Consider the following 14,948-nt stretch of genomic DNA (forward strand, 5'->3'; position numbering starts at 1 on the left):
CATATAACCCTTATGTAAGCAATAACTATATACAAGTCTTGCAGAAGTAGACCGCACTTGGGACGGGCACCCAGCATCCTCTACGGACTACGAGAAAAAGATTTACCGGTAGGTTTAAAATCTTATTTTCTCTTACGTCCTAGAGGATGCTGGGGACTCCGTAAGGACCATGGGGATTATACCAAAGCTCCCAAACGGGCAGGAGAGTGCGGATGACTCTGCAGCACTGATTGAGCAAACAGGAGGTCCTCCTCAGCCAGGGTATCAAACTTATAGAACTTTGCAAAGGTGTTTGAACCAACTTTGACCCACTGCATGGATGACATCACCATATGCAAATCCATCTGCGGCAGGCCTTCCCCCAGGAATGCTTGAACTAGTTGTTGCATTTGGTTTGTTGTTTGGGGGTGCTTCAGTATTAGGCAGCCTTCTGCCCTCCCATGTTCATCTGAAAATATGTGTTCTCCCTGCAGTTGTTGTCCCCAGATGAGAGTTCCCTTGTGCTGCCTCAGTTGAATCTCCTTTACTTGACAGAGATGTGCCTGAGCAGCGGCCCTCCCCAGCCCTATCCCAAATCATACTTATTTTGCATAGGAGATACCATGGTCATGAAGATTGTTCTCCCAGGGTTAGGTTCATTCATTGCATTCTGGGTATGCTGACCCCTGTGATTTCCCCAAATGTGGGAAACTCAACTGCATTATTTGTGGTAGTGGGGGACTGTGTTTGTGCTTTCCTCTGGTCAGCTCTGGTAAAAGTCAGATTTCTTTGTCTCAGATCTTCCTCTAGCCTTGTTCTTCTTTCGAGAGTTCCCTTGTGCTGCCTCAGTTGGATCTCCTTCACTTGACAGGGGGGTGCCCGAGCAGCGACCCTCCCCAGCTCTAGCCCAACTCCTACTTACCTGCCAGGTGAGATACTATGATCATGAAGATGCTTCTCCCAGGGCAAGGCTCACCCATTGCACTCTGGGTGTGCTGCCCCTGCGATTTCCCCAAATGTGGGAAACTTGACTGCATAATTTGTGTTTCCCCTGGTCGGCTCTCATATAATTCAGATCTCTTTGTCTCAGGTCTCTCTCCAGCCTAGTTTGCTGTCTGTTTCCACTTCTTTTTTCTTGAGCCCCTCCCTTCTATACCCTTGTGCACTATCCTGACTTCTCCCGTCTGCTTACTTTGTGCCTTCCAACGCACAATGCAAACTACAGGTAGTGCTGCAGGGCCCACACCCTTTTACTTGCTTTACAGAGCAGCTCTGGAGCTGTTACAGTGCCCAGCTGCTGCAAGAAATCAGCTTGAATGCTTCAGGGGCTGGGGCATAGCCAACATGAGCCCCACACCGAAGGAGGGTGGAGGTGTTTAATGCGAACTAGGGGTCATCCAAGCGCCGCAAAAGGCCGCCATGCCCTGCACACCCCTTTATTCTTTTCATATGCAGACGAGGGTTGAAGCCAACTTTGACCCACTGCTTGGATGACATCACCATATTCAAATCCATCTGCTGCAGGCCTTCCCCCAGGAATGCTTGCACTAGTTGTTGCATTTGGTTTGTTATTTGGGGGTGCTTCAGTATTAGGCAGCCTTCTGCCCTCCCATGTTCATCTGAAAATATGTGTTCTCCCTGCAGTTGTTGTCCCCAGATGAGAGTTCCCTTGTGCTGCCTCAGTTGAATCTCCTTTACTTGACAGAGATGTGCCTGAGCAGCGGCCCTCCCCAGCCCTATCCCAAATCATACTTATTTTGCATAGGAGATACCATGGTCATGAAGATTGTTCTCCCAGGGTTAGGTTCATTCATTGCATTCTGGGTATGCTGACCCCTGTGATTTCCCCAAATGTGGGAAACTCAACTGCATTATTTGTGGTAGTGGGGGACTGTGTTTGTGCTTTCCTCTGGTCAGCTCTGGTAAAAGTCAGATTTCTTTGTCTCAGATCTTCCTCTAGCCTTGTTCTTCTTTCGAGAGTTCCCTTGTGCTGCCTCAGTTGGATCTCCTTCACTTGACAGGGGGGTGCCCGAGCAGCGACCCTCCCCAGCTCTAGCCCAACTCCTACTTACCTGCCAGGTGAGATACTATGATCATGAAGATGCTTCTCCCAGGGCAAGGCTCACCCATTGCACTCTGGGTGTGCTGCCCCTGCGATTTCCCCAAATGTGGGAAACTTGACTGCATAATTTGTGTTTCCCCTGGTCGGCTCTCATATAATTCAGATCTCTTTGTCTCAGGTCTCTCTCCAGCCTAGTTTGCTGTCTGTTTCCACTTCTTTTTTCTTGAGCCCCTCCCTTCTATACCCTTGTGCACTATCCTGACTTCTCCCGTCTGCTTACTTTGTGCCTTCCAACGCACAATGCAAACTACAGGTAGTGCTGCAGGGCCCACACCCTTTTACTTGCTTTACAGAGCAGCTCTGGAGCTGTTACAGTGCCCAGCTGCTGCAAGAAATCAGCTTAAATGCTTCAGGGGCTGGGGCATAGCCAACATGAGCCCCACACCGAAGGAGGGTAGAGGTGTTTAATGCGAACTAGGGGTCATCCAAGCGCCGCAAAAGGGCGCCATGCCCTGCACACCCCTTTTTTCTTTTCATATGCAGACGAGGGTTGAAGCCAACTTTGACCCACTGCTTGGATGACATCACCATATGCAAATCCATCTGCTGCAGGCCTTCCCCCAGGAATGCTTGCACTAGTAGTTGCATTTGGTTTGTTGTTTGGGGGTGCTTCAGTTTTAGGCAGCCTTCTGCCCTCCCATGTTCATCTGAAAATATGTGTTCTCCCTGCAGTTGTTGTCCCCAGATGAGAGTTCCCTTGTGCTGCCTCAGTTGAATCTCCTTTACTTGACAGAGATGTGCCTGAGCAGCGGCCCTCCCCAGCCCTATCCCAAATCATACTTATTTTGCATAGGATATACCATGGTCATGAAGATTGTTCTCCCAGGGTTAGGTTCATTCATTGCATTCTGGGTATGCTGACCCCTGTGATTTCCCCAAATGTGGGAAACTCAACTGCATTATTTGTGGTAGTGGGGGACTGTGTTTGTGCTTTCCTCTGGTCAGCTCTGGTAAAAGTCAGATTTCTTTGTCTCAGATCTTCCTCTAGCCTTGTTCTTCTTTCGAGAGTTCCCTTGTGCTGCCTCAGTTGGATCTCCTTCACTTGACAGGGGGGTGCCCGAGCAGCGACCCTCCCCAGCTCTAGCCCAACTCCTACTTACCTGCCAGGTGAGATACTATGATCATGAAGATGCTTCTCCCAGGGCAAGGCTCACCCATTGCACTCTGGGTGTGCTGCCCCTGCGATTTCCCCAAATGTGGGAAACTTGACTGCATAATTTGTGTTTCCCCTGGTCGGCTCTCATATAATTCAGATCTCTTTGTCTCAGGTCTCTCTCCAGCCTAGTTTGCTGTCTGTTTCCACTTCTTTTTTCTTGAGCCCCTCCCTTCTATACCCTTGTGCACTATCCTGACTTCTCCCGTCTGCTTACTTTGTGCCTTCCAACGCACAATGCAAACTACAGGTAGTGCTGCAGGGCCCACACCCTTTTACTTGCTTTACAGAGCAGCTCTGGAGCTGTTACAGTGCCCAGCTGCTGCAAGAAATCAGCTTGAATGCTTCAGGGGCTGGGGCATAGCCAACATGAGCCCCACACCGAAGGAGGGTGGAGGTGTTTAATGCGAACTAGGGGTCATCCAAGCGCTGCAAAAGGCCGCCATGCCCTGCACACCCCTTTATTCTTTTCATATGCAGACGAGGGTTGAAGCCAACTTTGACCCACTGCTTGGATGACATCACCATATTCAAATCCATCTGCTGCAGGCCTTCCCCCAGGAATGCTTGCACTAGTTGTTGCATTTGGTTTGTTGTTTGGGGGTGCTTCAGTATTAGGCAGCCTTCTGCCCTCCCATGTTCATCTGAAAATATGTGTTCTCCCTGCAGTTGTTGTCCCCAGATGAGAGTTCCCTTGTGCTGCCTCAGTTGAATCTCCTTTACTTGACAGAGATGTGCCTGAGCAGCGGCCCTCCCCAGCCCTATCCCAAATCATACTTATTTTGCATAGGAGATACCATGGTCATGAAGATTGTTCTCCCAGGGTGACGTTCATTCATTGCATTCTGGGTATGCTGACCCCTGTGATTTCCCCAAATGTGGGAAACTCGACTGCATTATTTGTGGTAGTGGGGGACTGTGTTTGTGCTTTCCTCTGGTCAGCTCTGGTAAAAGTCAGATTTCTTTGTCTCAGATCTTCCTCTAGCCTTGTTCTTCTTTCGAGAGTTCCCTTGTGCTGCCTCAGTTGGATCTCCTTCACTTGACAGGGGGTGCCCAAGCAGCAATCCTCCACAGCTCTAGCCCAACTCCTACTTACCTGCCAGGTGAGATACTATGATCTTCACTGTTAGGGCAATCAGGATGTGGAATTCCCTGCCAGGGAAGGTGGTAATGGTGGACTCTGTAATTGGATTTAAAAAAGGAATGGATACATTTCTGAATGAAAAAGCTATCCAAGGTTATAATACTTAAAATATCAACATGGTTAATCCAGGGGGAACATGAGTTGTAGTAGTTAACTAGTCATAAAACATTGTGAAGGCAGGGGAGAAGAACAAGCGCCATATGGTGTAGTATTTTGAATAAATTGGAGTGATAGATAGGTATATACGAAGTAAGTACCGGATAGATTCTTGAGATTAGGCCTGTCTGTCTCACTAAATTCTTTGTGGCTGTTCCCCACCTAGGAGACAAAAGATCATCGCCATATGGTGTAGTAACCTCAGATATATCTTGGGGTACCCTCCCCTCTATTTCATGCGTACCAAAAGGAAAATTCAATATAGCATATAGGATATATTTATATCCAGGTAGATCAAGTCGGTCCAATATGATGTAATGGCTGAATCAGTCGACTGTTGCTGCCTTATATAGTATTATCAATAAAAAATTTTAATCCACAAAATAATAATACAAATTCAGATAAAAAATAAATAAAACAAATCAGAAAATCTTAGCTGATTGGTGTAGGCAGTAGTTAGGTCAGTCTCAACGCGTTTCGCCTCCAGGGCTTCCTCAGGAGAATACATCATATCAAAAGATACACATATTTATAGTGCTTTCAGTTTCATTTTGGCCAGCACTTCCGGTTCGCGTCATTTCCGGAACCGGAAGTGCTCGGTCCGACTTACATACTAAATGCATATGTGGCTTGATATTTAACATTAGATTGCATTGGTGGTGCAGTGTTAATATAAATTTTAGATCAGTCTGTATAAGTAGCGCAAGACGGACATAGAGTCCGTTTGCTCCGTGAAACCGGAAGTGACGCGGCTCGTCCCGGCCACTGCCGCGTCACTTCCGGTTTAGGTTAGAACCGGAAGTGCTGGCCAAAACGAAACTGAAAGCACTATAAATATGTGTATCTTTTGATATGATGTATTCTCCTGAGGAAGCCCTGGAGGCGAAACGCGTTGAGACTGACCTAACTACTGCCTACACCAATCAGCTAAGATTTTCTGATTTGTTTTATTTATTTTTTATCTGAATTTGTATTATTATTTTGTGGATTAAATTTTTTTATTGATAATACTATATAAGGCAGCAACAGTCGACTGATTCAGCCATTACATCATATTGGACCGACTTGATCTACCTGGATATAAATATATCCTATATGCTATATTGAATTTTCCTTTTGGTACGCATGAAATAGAGGGGAGGGTACCCCAAGATATATCTGAGGTTACTACACCATATGGCGATGATCTTTTGTCTCCTAGGTGGGGAACAGCCACAAAGAATTTAGTGAGACAGACAGGCCTAATCTCAAGAATCTATCCGGTACTTACTTCGTATATACCTATCTATCACTCCAATTTATTCAAAATACTACACCATATGGCGCTTGTTCTTCTCCCCTGCCTTCACAGAATTTCATGACTGAACATACCCAAGTCATATTCTGAAGAACTGAGCAGCCACCAAAGAAGTTTGGAGAGGTGTTTTCTGACGGAGCATCCACAACTGACTGAATCCAAACAGTAGAACCTGTTTGACGACCCTTTGCTTTAAAGGAATATTTGGACGCGAGACTAAGCGCACTGACCTTAAAAAAACTCCCAGTCATAAAACATTATTCAGCAAGTATGTAGAATCATCACAACTTAAAACAGGTTGAACACGATGGGCAATTTGCCTCTTTTCAACCTCAAAAACTATATTACTATATGTTACTATATTACTATGTTACTGTAGTATACAGAACACCACAATGTAATGAGCAGTGATAGTGAGCACTGATGAGGATACTAGAACTGACACTGAGCAGCAAGATGCAGCACTGGACTATTAGTAATGTACTGTAGTATGCTGAGCACCACAATGCAGCACAAGACAATGAGCAGTGATACTGAGCACTGATGAGGATACTACTGAGAACTGACACTGAGCAGGAGAGACACACTACTAGTATTACTGAGCAGCAATAAGTAACCACTGATAATGAGCACTGATATTGAGATTTCCACTGAGAGAACATAGCCACGTCCTCTCCGCTCTCTCTTCAATGCACGAGTAAAAATGGCGGCAACGCGCAGCTCTTTATATGAAATCCGAATCTCGCGAGAATCCGACAGCGGGATGATGACATTTTCCCTTGTTCAGGTTTTCCGAGTCAGGCGGGAACAACCGAGCCTGCCTCGGACCAGTGTAAACCACGTGGAGTTCGTGGGGAATTCGGTTCTCGGAGAACCGAACCCGCTCCTCTCTACCTTATACCCATAATTTTTTTTATTTTCAATCTAAGCCCCTGCAGTTTTCTGTAAGCATCTGCTTCGCTATGATGATCAACAAGTCACAAGGGCAAACACTCAGGGCTTGAGGCGTAGATCTTAGGACCAGCTGCTACAAGCATGGCAGAGGTGTCACTATCACTGGTGACACCCAGAGAGGTGGCGAAGGAGATTGTAATGCATTGCGCGCAGATAAGCAGCGCAATGGTAAAAAGGAGGCATGGTTTCATAGGTAGGGGCGTGGCCTGGTGGCCTGAATCTACATTTTGTTGCTCCGGGTGTCCCGGGGGTTGGGGGCTGCACCCGGGGACTAGTGTGTGAGCGGTGCTGGCTCCTGCACAGTGACAGGACATGGCCACCCAGCATGACGCCTCCCTTCTTGACCATGCTGTAATTGCAGTCGCACTGCAGTTCAGCGTGATCATAAAAAATGGTGTAGCCTTCTGCTGGTGCAGACTGTATGTGCGCGCAGGAAGCCGCCACCATTTTTGTGATCACAGCGGCTGAATGTGATGTCATACAGCCGCTGTGACCACGCCCCCTGTGTCTCCTCCGTTGCAGACCCCATTTTGAAGCCTTGCCCCCGCACCGCTCCATCCCTGACTTGGAAATGGAGTTTTGCTGACCCCCCTCTCCCCCCCTGCCCCGATTGACAGGCAGAGGCGATCGCATTCTCTGCGGGGTGCCGCAGAAAATGCAGGCACTTGCGTATGCTCTTAGCAATTTTTGCAGTTGGATCGCTTATTGTGATTGCAATCCAACCTGAATCAGGCCCTATTACCTATCGCAATGCGCTGCGGGCAGTACAAAATTGGTTTAATATGGGAGAAAAACCCCCAGACCTATGCTCCTTAACTGTACCTGGTGGCTTGTGGAGCGGCTGCCCAGTAATCAGTGTCCACGCCAGTGCGCACACGGTCCACCCCCTACGGCCACGCTCCCCTTCATCAGCGGCCTCGTGATCCGGAAGGGCGGTGTGTGTGTGACTGACCTTAGGAAGAAACCGGAGCCTCCGCTGCAGTGACCCAGCAACCAGGGCACGGGAGTATACAGCGCCGCTGGGAGTGATGAAGCTGCAGTAAAGATGTCTATTAGACCTAGCCTGCTGCAGCCCTTGTAGATTCTCATAAAAAAAGTTCTTATTTTCTTGTCAAAATTAATAGCTAAGAATAGGCTGCCTGAGGCAGGCCCCTGTTAAGTGGCCTGCTACTGAAGGCACCAACTACAAACTGAGCTCCCTGTTCATGGAAGCGGGGTTATAGAGGAGAATGCGCTGAGCATCTTGGGAACAGTCAAAAGCTTTGAGCCGGTTGGTGCCTCAGATCAAGATCCTACTCTACACCCCAATGTGAATCCTTGTGGAGTCCAGTGTACCCCACAGAAGAAATTAATGTGTCACACCCATTGGCAGCAACCTTAGAATAGCTGCTGACGGGCACAATTGAGAAAGGAAGGGGGAGGAACATTTGAATCCAGCACATAGATGCAATTCAAATATGTAATTTGAACCTTCCTATTTTAAAATATAATGGATGAACCTCACCCTGTGAGAACAATCTTCATGATATAGAGATCTCATATGCAAAATAAGCATGAGTTGGGATAGGGCTGGGGAGGGTGGCTGCTCGGGCAAGCCCCTCCCCCGTCAAGTTAAGGAGATTCAACTGAGGAAGCACAAGGGAACTCTCGTCTGGGGACAACAACTGCAGGGAGACCACATCTTTTCAGATGAACATGGGAGGGCGGAAGGCTGCCTAATACTGAAGCACCATCAAATATCAAACCATATGCAATAACTAGTACAAGCATTCCTGGGGGAAGGTCTGCAGGATACGAATTTGCATACGGTGATGTCATCCAAGCAGTGGGCCAAAGTTGGCTGGAACCCTCATCTGCATATGAAAAGAGAAAAGGGTTATGCAGGGCATGGCGGCCTTTTGCGGCGCTTGGATGACCCCTAGTTCGCATTAAACACCTCCACCCTCCTTCGGTGTGGGGCTCATGTTGGCTATGCCCCAGCCCCTGAAGCATTCAAGCTGATTTCTTGCAGCAGCTGGGCACTGTAACAGCTCCAGAGCTGCTCTGTAAGGCAAATAAAAGGGTGTGGGCCCTGCAGCACTACCTGTAGTTCGCATTGTGCGTTGGAAGGCACAAAGTAAGCAGACGGGAGAAGTCAGGATAGTGCGCAAGGGCATAGAAGGGAGCGGCTCAAGAAAAGAGAAGTGGAAACAGACAGCAAACTAGGCTGGAGAGAGACCTGAGACAAAGAGATCTGAATTATACGAGAGCCGACCAGGGGAAACACAAATTATGCAGTCAAGTTTCCCACATTTGGGGAAATCGCAGGGGCAGCACACCCAGAGTGCAATGGGTGAGCCTTGCCCTGGGAGAAGCACCTTCAAGATCATAGTATCTCACCTGGCAGGTAAGTAGGAGTTGGGCTAGAGCTGGGGAGGGTCGCTGCTCGGGCACCCCCCTGTCAAGTGAAGGAGATCCAACTGAGGCAGCACAATGGAACTCTCGAAAGAAGAACAAGGCTAGAGGAAGATCTGAGACAAAGAAATCTGACTTTTACCAGAGCTGACCAGCGGAAAACACAAACACAGTCCCCCACTACCACAAATAATGCAGGCGAGTTTCCCACATTTGGGGAAATCACAGGGGTCAGCATACCCAGAATGCAATGAATGAAACTCACCCTGGGTGAACAATTTTCATGACCATGGTGTCTCCTATGCAAAATAAGTATGATTTGGGATAGGGCTGGGGAGGGCCGCTGCTCAGGCACATCTCTGTCAAGTAAAGGAGATTCAACTGAGGCAGCACAAGGGAACTCTCATCTGGGGACAACAACTGCAGGGAGAACACATATTTTCAGATGAACATGGGAGGGCAGAAGGCTGCCTAATACTGAAGCACCCCCAAACAACAAACCAAATGCAACAACTAGTGCAAGCATTCCTGGGGGAAGGCCTGCAGCAGATGGATTTGCATATGGTGATGTTATCCAAGCAGTGGGTCAAAGTTGGCTTCAACCCTCATCTGCTTATGAAAAGAGAAAAGGGGCGTGCAGGGCATGGCAGCCTTTTGCGGTGCTTGGATGACCCCTAGATCGCATTAAACACCCCCACCCTCCTTTGGTGTGGGGCTCATGTTGGCCATGCCCCATCCCATGAAGCATTCAAGCTGATTTCTTGCAGCAGCTGGGCATTGTAACAGCTCCAGAGCTGCTCTGTAAGGCAAGTAAAAGGGTGTGGGCCCTGCAGCACTACCTGTAGTTTGCATTGTGCATTGGAAGGCACAAAGTAAGCAGACGGGAGGAGAAGTCAGGATAGTGCACAAGGGTATAGAAGGGAGGGGCTCAAGAAAAAAAGAAGTGGAAACAGACAGCAAACTAGGCTGGAGAGAGACCTGAGACAAAGAGATCTGAATTATACGAGAGCCGACCAGAGGAAACACAAATTATGCAGTCAAGTGTCCCACATTTGGGGAAATCGTAGGAGCAGCACACCCAGAGTGCAATGGGTGAGCCTTGCCCTGGGAGAAGCACCGTCCTGATTATAGTATCTCACCTGGGTGTGCTGCCCCTGCGATTTCCCCAAATGTGGGAAACTTGACTGCATAATTTGTGTTTCCCCTGGTCGGCTCTCATATAATTCAGATCTCTTTGTCTCAGGTCTCTCTCCAGCCTAGTTTGCTGTCTGTTTCCACTTCTTTTTTCTTGAGCCCCTCCCTTCTATACCCTTGTGGACTATCCTGACTTCTCCTCCTGTCTGCTTACTTTGTGCCTTCCAATGCACAATGCAAACTACAGGTAGTGCTGCAGGGCCCACACCCTTTTAGTTGCCTTACAGAGCAGCTCTGGAGCTGTTACAGTGCCAAGCTGCTGCAAGAAATCAGCTTGAATGCTTCAGGGGCTGGGGCATGGCCAACATGAGCCCCACACCAAAGGAGGGTGGGGGTGTTTAATGCGAACTAAGGGTCATCCAAGCGCCGCAAAAGGCCGCCATGCCCTGCATACCCCTTTTCTCTTTTCATATGCAGATGAGGGTTCCAGCCAACTTTGGCCCACTGCTTGGATGACATCACTGTATGCAAATCCGTCTTCTGCAGACCTTCCCCCAGGAATGCTTGTACTAGTTGTTGCATTTGGTTTGTTGTTTGGGGGTGCTTCAGTATTAGGCAGCCTTCTGCCCTCCCATGTTCATCTGAAAATATGTGTTCTCACTGCAGTTGTTGTCCCCAGATGGGAGTTCCCTTGTGCTGCCTCAGTTGAATCTCCTTTACTCTAAAACTTTTAAAACTTAGCAAAAGTGTTTACTAAATAGCTGCTCGGCAAAGTTGCAATGCCGAGACTCCCCGACCAGCTGCCCAGGATGAACCCACCTTTCTAGTAGAATGGGTCTTCACCTAATTCAGTAACGGCAATCCTGCCGTGGAATGAGCATGCTGAATCTTACCACAGATCCAGCGCATAATGGTCTACATGGACGCAGGACACCCAATCCTGTTGGGAGCATACAGGACAAACAGAGCCTCTGTTTTCCTAATCTGAACCGTTCTGGTGACATAAATTTTCAAAGTTCTGACCACAGCCAGAGACTTTGACTCAACGAAGGTGTCAGTGGCCAAAGGCACCATGTGGAAAGATGAACCACCTTCGGCAGAAATTGTTGACGTGTCCTCAATTCTGCTCTATCTTCATGAAAGATCAAATAAAGGCTCTTGTGATACTGCATGGTTTGTACTGTTTTCCATGTGCTCCCAGATCTTTCAAAAAAGAAGCATGGTCAAGAAAGTTCTGTTTGAAAAGAAACAACATTTACTGTCATTGTTATAGAATTTGGGAGAAAAAACAAGAAGAAATCTGCACTGTTGACGCACTGGACAGAATGAATGAATCATAAAATATAACCTTTATTAAGTATGTATTAAAATTGGATAAATATTAATATTATTATCCCAAACTGCAGTGAAACATAAAGGTTAAAATCACAGAACTAACATACATGTGCATAAGAAGAATAAAGAGATGTGAAAAAAAGGTTTAAAAAGCGTGTCCGTGTGTGATTATTTTTGAAGGCACAACCCTGGCGGGGTTGTTTATATAGATATATATGTTGCTAATAATCACTTTCTAGCGTAATGTTATTAAATAGCTGTTAGTATCTATGTCGTCAGGTACCACTGGGTCGTATCCTATATACTCCTGTGGGAAACTTGACTGCATAATTTGTGTTTCCCCTGGTCGGCTCTCGTATAATTCAGATCTCTTTGTCTCAGGTCTCTCTCCAGCCTAGTTTGCTGTCTGTTTCCACTTCTCTTTTCTTGAGCCGCTGCCTTCTATGCCCTTGTGCACTCTCCTGACTTCTCCTGTCTGCTTACTTTGTGCCTTCCAACGCACAATGCAAACTACAGGTAGTGCTGCAGGGCCCACACCCTTTTACTTGCCTTACAGAGCAGCTCTGGAGCTGTTACAGTGCCCAGCTGCAGCAAGAAATCAGCTTGAATGCTTCAGGTGCTGGGGCATAGCCAACAAGAGCCCCACACCGACGGAGGGTGGAGGTGTTTAATGCAAACTAGGGGTCAGCCAAGCGCCGCAAAAGGCCGCCATGCCCTGCATGCCCCTTTTCTCTTTTCATATGCAGACGAGGGTTGAAGCCAACTTTGACCCACTGCTTGGATGACATCACCATATGCAAATCCATCTGCGGCAGGCCTTCCCCCAGGAATGCTTGCACTAGTTGTTGCATTTGGTTTGTTGTTTGGGGGTGCTTCAGTATTAGGCAGCCTTCTGCCATCCCATGTTCATCTGAAAATATGTGTTCTCCCTGCAGTTGTTGTCCCCAGATGAGAGTTCCCTTGTGCTGCCTCAGTTGAATCTCCTTTACTTGACAGAGATGTGCCTGAGCAGCGGCCCTCCCCAGCCCTATCCCAAATCATACTTATTTTGCATAGGAGATACCATGGTCATGAAGATTGTTCTCCCAGGGTTAGGTTCATTCATTGCATTCTGGGTAGCTGACCTCTGTGATTTCCCCAAATGTGGGAAACTCAACTGCATTATTTGTGGTAGTGGGGGACTGTGTTTGTGCTTTCCTCTGGTCAGCTCTGGTAAAAGTCAGATTTCTTTGTCTCAGATCTTCCTCTAGCCTTGTTCTTCTTTCAAGAGTTCCCTTGTGCTGCCTCAGTTGGATCTCCTTCACTTGACAGGGGGGTGCCCGAGCAGCGACCCTCCCCAGCTCTAGCCCAACTCCTACTTACCTGCCAGGTGAGATACTATGATCATGAAGTTGCTTCTCCCAGGGCAAGGCTCACCCATTGCACTCTGGGTGTGCTGCCCCTGCGATTTCCCCAAATGTGGGAAACTTGACTGCATAATTTGTGTTTTCCCTAGTCGGCTCTCATATAATTCAGATCTCTTTGTCTCAGGTCTCTCTCCAGCCTAGTTTGCTGTCTGTTTCCACTTCTTTTTTCTTGAGCCCCTCCCTTCTACACCCTTGTGCACTATCCTGACTTCTCCTCCTGTCTGCTTACTTTGTGCCTTCCGATGCACAATGCAAACTACAGGTAGTGCTGCAGGGCCCACACCCTTTTACTTGCCTTACAGAGCAGCTCTGGAGCTGTTACAGTGCCAAGCTGCTGAAAGAAATCAGCTTGAATGCTTCAGGGGCTGGGGCATGGCCAACATGAGCCCCACACCGAAGGAGGGTGGGGGTGTTTAATGCGAACTAAGGGTCATCCAAGCGCCGCAAAAGGCCGCCATGCCCTGCATACCCCTTTTCTCTTTTCATATGCAGATGAGGGTTCCAGCCAACTTTGGCCCACTGCTTGGATGACATCACTGTATGCAAATCCGTCTTCTGCAGACCTTCCCCCAGGAATGCTTGTACTAGTTGTTGCATTTGGTTTGTTGTTTGGGAGTGCTTCAGTATTAGGCAGCCTTCTGCCCTCCCATGTTCATCTGAAAATATGTGTTCTCCCGGCAGTTGTTGTCCCCAGATGAGAGTTCCTTTGTGCTGCCTCAGTTGAATCTCCTTTACTTGACAGAGATGTGCCTGAGCAGCGGCCCTCCCCAGCCAATTCCCAAATCATACTTATTTTGCATAGGAGATACCATGGTCATAAAGATTGTTCTCCCAGGGTGAGGTTCATTCATTGCATTCTGGGTATGCTGACCCCTGTGATTTCCCCAAATGTGGGAAACTCAACTGCATTATTTGTGGTAGTGGGGGACTGTGTTTGTGTTTTCCTCTGGTCAGCTCTGGTAAAAGTCAGATTTCTTTGTCTCAGATCTTCCTCTAGCCTTGTTCTTCTTTCGAGAGTTCCATTGTGCTGCCTCAGTTTGATCTCCTTCACTTGACAGGGGGGTACCCAAGCAGCGACCCTCCCCAGCTCTAGCCCAACTCCTACATACCTGCCAGGTGAGATACTATGATCATGAAGGTGCTTCTCCCAGGGCAAGGCTCACCCATTGCACTCTGGGTGTGCTGCTCCTGCGATTTCCCCAAATGTGGGAAACTTGACTGCATAATTTGTGTTTCCCCTGGTCGGCTCTCGTATAATTCAGATCTCTTTGTCTCAGGTCTCTCTCCAGCCTAGTTTGCTGTCTGTTTCCACTTCTCTTTTCTTGAGCCGCTGCCTTCTATGCCCTTGTGCACTCTCCTGACTTCTCCTGTCTGCTTACTTTGTGCCTTCCAACGCACAATGCAAACTACAGGTAGTGCTGCAGGGCCCACACCCTTTTACTTGCCTTTCAGAGCAGCTCTGGAGCTGTTACAGTGCCCAGCTGCTGCAAGAAATCAGCTTGAATGCTTCAGGGGCTGGGGCATAGCCAACATGAGCCCCACACCGACGGAGGGTGGAGGTGTTTAATGCGAACTAAGGGTCATCCAAGCGCCGCAAAAGGCCGCCATGCCCTGCATACCCCTTTTCTCTTTTCATATGCAGATGAGGGTTCCAGCCAACTTTGGCCCACTGCTTGGATGACATCACCGTATGCAAATCCGTCTTCTGCAGACCTTTTCCCAGGAATGCTTGTACTAGTTGTTGCATTTGGTTTGTTGTTTGGGGGTGCTTCAGTATTAGGCAGCCTTCTGCTCTCCCATGTTCATCTGAAAATATCTGTTCTCCCTGCAGTTGTTGTCCCCAGATGAGAGTTCCCTTGTGCTGCCTCAGTTGA

At 48.0% G+C, this 14,948-nt stretch overlaps 10 non-coding genes and 4 pseudogenes across 10 annotated transcripts; 11 read left to right on the forward strand and 3 right to left on the reverse strand.

Annotated features, from left to right (window-relative positions):
- The first annotated feature begins 577 nt into the window (after positions 1-577).
- Positions 578-741, forward strand: LOC135037627 (U1 spliceosomal RNA). The gene has a single exon (XR_010232124.1). It is a non-coding gene; the product is annotated as a U1 spliceosomal RNA (small nuclear RNA).
- Positions 742-893: 152 nt separating this feature from the next.
- LOC135037588 (U1 spliceosomal RNA) lies at positions 894-1,035 on the forward strand (annotated as a pseudogene).
- A 692-nt stretch (positions 1,036-1,727) lies between these two features.
- LOC135037638 (U1 spliceosomal RNA) lies at positions 1,728-1,891 on the forward strand. The gene has a single exon (XR_010232134.1). It is a non-coding gene; the product is annotated as a U1 spliceosomal RNA (small nuclear RNA).
- A 152-nt stretch (positions 1,892-2,043) lies between these two features.
- Positions 2,044-2,185, forward strand: LOC135037589 (U1 spliceosomal RNA; annotated as a pseudogene).
- A 692-nt stretch (positions 2,186-2,877) lies between these two features.
- Positions 2,878-3,041, forward strand: LOC135037692 (U1 spliceosomal RNA). The gene has a single exon (XR_010232183.1). It is a non-coding gene; the product is annotated as a U1 spliceosomal RNA (small nuclear RNA).
- Positions 3,042-3,193: 152 nt separating this feature from the next.
- Positions 3,194-3,335, forward strand: LOC135037590 (U1 spliceosomal RNA; annotated as a pseudogene).
- Positions 3,336-4,027: 692 nt separating this feature from the next.
- Positions 4,028-4,191, forward strand: LOC135037685 (U1 spliceosomal RNA). The gene has a single exon (XR_010232177.1). It is a non-coding gene; the product is annotated as a U1 spliceosomal RNA (small nuclear RNA).
- Positions 4,192-9,036: 4,845 nt separating this feature from the next.
- LOC135037595 (U1 spliceosomal RNA) lies at positions 9,037-9,199 on the reverse strand. Its single transcript, XR_010232101.1, has one exon. It is a non-coding gene; the product is annotated as a U1 spliceosomal RNA (small nuclear RNA).
- Positions 9,200-9,351: 152 nt separating this feature from the next.
- Positions 9,352-9,515, reverse strand: LOC135037574 (U1 spliceosomal RNA). Its single transcript, XR_010232085.1, has one exon. It is a non-coding gene; the product is annotated as a U1 spliceosomal RNA (small nuclear RNA).
- A 675-nt stretch (positions 9,516-10,190) lies between these two features.
- Positions 10,191-10,346, reverse strand: LOC135037642 (U1 spliceosomal RNA). The gene has a single exon (XR_010232136.1). It is a non-coding gene; the product is annotated as a U1 spliceosomal RNA (small nuclear RNA).
- Positions 10,347-12,707: 2,361 nt separating this feature from the next.
- Positions 12,708-12,870, forward strand: LOC135037695 (U1 spliceosomal RNA). The gene has a single exon (XR_010232186.1). It is a non-coding gene; the product is annotated as a U1 spliceosomal RNA (small nuclear RNA).
- Positions 12,871-13,022: 152 nt separating this feature from the next.
- LOC135037608 (U1 spliceosomal RNA) lies at positions 13,023-13,168 on the forward strand (annotated as a pseudogene).
- Positions 13,169-13,859: 691 nt separating this feature from the next.
- LOC135037676 (U1 spliceosomal RNA) lies at positions 13,860-14,023 on the forward strand. The gene has a single exon (XR_010232168.1). It is a non-coding gene; the product is annotated as a U1 spliceosomal RNA (small nuclear RNA).
- A 152-nt stretch (positions 14,024-14,175) lies between these two features.
- LOC135037603 (U1 spliceosomal RNA) lies at positions 14,176-14,338 on the forward strand. Its single transcript, XR_010232106.1, has one exon. It is a non-coding gene; the product is annotated as a U1 spliceosomal RNA (small nuclear RNA).
- The last annotated feature ends 610 nt before the right edge of the window (positions 14,339-14,948 follow it).

Source organism: Pseudophryne corroboree, unplaced genomic scaffold (assembly GCF_028390025.1).
Source record: "Pseudophryne corroboree isolate aPseCor3 unplaced genomic scaffold, aPseCor3.hap2 scaffold_683, whole genome shotgun sequence".
NCBI lineage: Eukaryota > Metazoa > Chordata > Amphibia > Anura > Myobatrachidae > Pseudophryne > Pseudophryne corroboree.